At 45.9% G+C, this 4105-nt stretch overlaps 1 protein-coding gene across 1 annotated transcript in view; it reads right to left on the bottom strand.

The window, feature by feature from the left end:
• Window positions 1-4105, bottom strand: part of Wdr66 (WD repeat domain 66) — a 76145-nt gene that overhangs the window by 67685 nt on the left and 4355 nt on the right.

Genomic DNA, 4105 nt, shown 5'->3' with positions numbered 1-4105 from the left:
TTTTTTTTTTTTTGTTGTTTTGTTTTTCCTTTTTTTTTTTTAAAAAAAGGGAGGGCTGGAGAGATGGCTTAGTGGTTAAGAGCACTAAATGCTTTTCTGAAGGTCCTGAGTTCAAATCCCAGCAACCACATGGTGGCTCACAACCATCTGTACAGCTACAGCATACTCACATACATAAATAAATCTTTTTTTTTTAAAAAGGGGGGTTGGGGGGGAAGGCATCAAGATGGCTGCTAGGGTAAAGGAGCTTGCTGTTCAAGGCAAACGTCCTCAGTTCAGTGCCCAGAACCCAGGTGAAAGTGGAGAGAAGCAACTCCATGGAGTTACCATCCGACTTCCACAAACACATCATGCACATATACACACAATCACAAATTAATTAAAAAAGGGGAGGGGGCTGGCCTGACGCCTCAGCAATAAAGGGGCTTGCTACCAAGCCTGGTGACATGAGTGCTGCCATCTCCAAGATCCACAGAGTGGAAGGAGATGTCCTCTGACTTGCATACATGTGCTATAACACACATATGTACACACACACAATAATTTCATAAATTTATTTATATTTATTTTACAACTATGCATATATTCACTGCATGGATGTATGTGTGCCACACGCACTCCTGGTGCCTACAGAGGCCAGATGAGGTCATTGGTTCCCTAGGACTGGAGTTAGAGATGGTTATAAGCCACTGCATGGGTTCTGGGAATCAAACCTGGGTCCCCTATAAGAGGAACAAGTGCTCTAAACAGCTGGGCCTTCTCTCTAGTCTCTTAATAATTTTTTCTTTCCTTTTTTTTTTTTTTTTTTTTTTTTGGTTTTTCGAGACAGGGTTTCTCTGTATAGCCCTGGCTGTCCTGGAACTCTATAGACCAGGCTGGCCTCAAACTCAGAAATCTGCCTGCCTCTGCCTCCCGAGTGCTGGGATTAAAGGTGTGTGCCACCATGCCCAGCTAATAAGTTTTTTAAAGGAAACAAGTATCATGTAATTCCAAGATTAACAAGGGGCTGCCTTCATATGCTGAACTACTCTGGAACTACATTCAAGGTTTCTGACAACAAAGGGTTAATCTCATAGCTCACATCCTTTCTAATATTCTCAGCAAGTGGGGTATAAGTTAACTCATGTGTTTGTATTTTTCTAAAATGCTGTGATATCAAGATGAAAGCTGAGGGCTGGGGAGATGGCTCAGTGGTTAAGAGCACTGACTTAGAGGTCCTGAGTTCAATTCCCAACAACCACATGGTGGCTCACAACCATCTGTAATGGGGTCTGATGCCCTCTTTTGGTGTGTCTGAAGAGAGCAATGGTGTGCTCATACACATAAATATAAATAAACCTTTTTTTTTTTTTTTTTTTAAATGAAAGCTGAGTAGCCAGGACTGCGTTTGCCTGCCTTCCATCATCCTCACAGTTACTGCCTGTTTCTGACGGGAGCCGACTCCATGGTGAAACCTGCTCACCATCGGCACCGCGAGTTCCCTAAGGCTGCTGGTCTAAGACTGTGGACCCAAAGGGGAGGACACAGAGTGGGTGTGGGAGGGACACCAGAGCACCTTTAGTGAGAGGGAGGAAGGAGTCAGAAGTACCACAGGTGGCCACTAGGGGCCCCCTAATTAGACCTGAGATAGTGAAGAGATGTGTTGATACAGAGAGAGCTTGTACCTATTCAGCTTTTCCCATTTTGCAGAAATGCGGGATATCTCAATGGTCTTTAAGTGATGATAGATAGATAGATAGATAGATAGATAGATAGATAGATAGATAGATAGATAGATAGATAGATAGGTGATATATAGATAGATAGATAGGTGATAGATAGATAGATAGATAGATAGACAGATAGGGAGACCAGGAAAGAGCTGACTGATCAAGACCCAAGTTCAGATCCCCAGAACCCATTTAAAAATCTAGATATTGCTGGGCCCAGTGGCACACACACACACACACTTAGTCCTAGCATCTGGGAGACAGAGGCACAAAGATCTCTGTGAGTTCAAGGCTAGCCTGGTCTACAGGGTGAATTCAAGCCCAGCCAGGGTTAAACAGTGAAACCCTGTCTGAAAAAGAAAAAAGAAAAAAGAAAAACTAGGCAGGCATGGTAGTCTTATTTGTAATACTGACGTGGTGGTTTGGAAAAGAATGGCCCCCACAAGTTCATAGATTTCCTTGCTTAGTCCGAAGTTGACGGACTGTTTAGGGGAGAATTAGTGGTGTGGCCTCCTTGAAAGCAGTGTGACACTGAGGGTGAGGTTTGAGGTTTGAGAAGCTAAGACAAGTCTCTCTCTCTCTCTCTCTCACTCTCTCTCTCTCTCGCTCTCTCGCTCTCTCTCGCTCTCGCTCTTGCTCTCTGCCTGCTACCTGCAGATAGATAAGGATATAAGCTCCTAGCTCCAGCAGTCAGCAGTCCGCCTGCCTTCCTGCCAAGCTTCCCGCCTTCACGGTCACAGAGTGACCCCTCTGAAACTGTAAGCAAGCCCCCAGCAAGATGCTTTGTATTTTACAAGAGTTAGCGTGGTCATCATGGCGCCTTTTGATGGCAACTGGACACTGACTAAGACGCCCCAGCAAAGGATTGGAGGTGGGGGATCCCGGAGGCTCGCCGGCCAGCCAGTATAAACAGAATGAGCTTCGGGCTCAGGGAGAGGCCACTGTCTCAACAAAATTAAAGTGTGACTTGGGCAAGACTGGCTCAGTGAGTCAAGGTCTTGCTGCCATGCCTGAGCAGTGAAGGAGAAACTGAATTCTGAAAGCTGTCCTCTGACTTTCACACTGGAGCACCTGTGCGACCCTCACTAGTAAAGGCACCGCAGATTTTAAAATAAAAACAAAGGTGGTGGTGACTGAACGTTGTACAACTTTTCTTGTATTCTGGGGGTTGTGGTTCCGAGAGTTTTAACTTCCAGGCCAGCCTGGGCTACATAGCAAACCCTTCTCAAAACAAAACAGAAAAAAAAAAACAAAAACAAAACCCAACAAAATCTACTGTGAGCTGAGTTCAAAGGCTCACTCTGTGTTCTTTATATAGGATCACTCTTCCAAAGGCAGAAGTCCACAAGAAAAGAAAGTGGTGGGGTGGGGGTGGGAGGAAACGAGCCAAAAAGCAAGAAATGAATCCCGACGAACACATTTCTGGAAAGCGGCAGATGGGGAAGGAGTTGGTGGGGGGAGGGGCCTCTTCTTCCTTCTCTGGGTAAATGACAATGTTTCTCTAACTCCCAGATGGTGCCTCCCAGGGAGACATGTCAGGAGCCGTGAGAGGGGTGAATTTCCAGGGAAGGCCAGAGCTTTGTCATCTTCTGACTGGGGTTTGGAGAGCTCTTAAAGCTCTCTTCCCCGAGCAGAGGCAAATGAGGAGAGGGAGGGGAGGATGCGCGGAAGTGAAGGAGGAACATCCAGTAGTGAGGGAAGTGAAGGAGGAACATCCAGTAGTGTCGAAGACAGAAGAGGGTAAAGAGAGCAAGATAGGGGAGAGGAAGAGGAGAGGAAAGAGGAACGGAGGGTGGGAGAGGAAGAGAAAGGGACGTGAAGAGTCCCTGGTGAAATAATCCTCGTGCAACAGTCAAGCTATGTGGGGAATTTCCGGCCTGCCGAGCAGTGCTATTGAACCCAGATGTCACCATCAAGTTCTAGGTTGAACACGTGGGTGTGCCACTCCCACCTCCCCACTACCCTCCACTATCCCCCCCACCCCCAGCTCTTGACAGAACTTTCAAAGACGTAGTTAGTCTGAAAAGTATTGGTTTAAAAAGATGCCCGCTCCATTCCCTCCCAAGGTTGGAGAGATGCCAAGGAGAGGACTGAGTTGGATCCTCAGGACGCCTGGTTTGTTTTTATTTTTGTTTTATATAAGGCTAGGCTTGGGCTGGTGAGATGGCTCAGTGGTTAAGAGCACAGACTGCTCTTCCAAAGGTCATGAGTTCAAATCCCAGCAGCCACATGATGGCTCACAGCCATCTGTAATGAGATCTGATGTCCTCTTCTGGGGTCTCTGAAGACAGCTACAGTGTACTTACATATAATAAATAAATTAATTAAAAAATAAAAAATGAACTCTTCTGGAGTGTCTGAAGACAGCTACAGTGTACTTACATATAATAAATAAA

Source organism: Mus caroli, chromosome 5, assembly GCF_900094665.2.
Source record: "Mus caroli chromosome 5, CAROLI_EIJ_v1.1, whole genome shotgun sequence".
In the NCBI taxonomy this organism is placed as follows: domain Eukaryota; kingdom Metazoa; phylum Chordata; class Mammalia; order Rodentia; family Muridae; genus Mus; species Mus caroli.
Note: the sequence above shows the minus strand (reverse complement) of the source record. Positions and strands in the feature narration are given on the sequence as shown.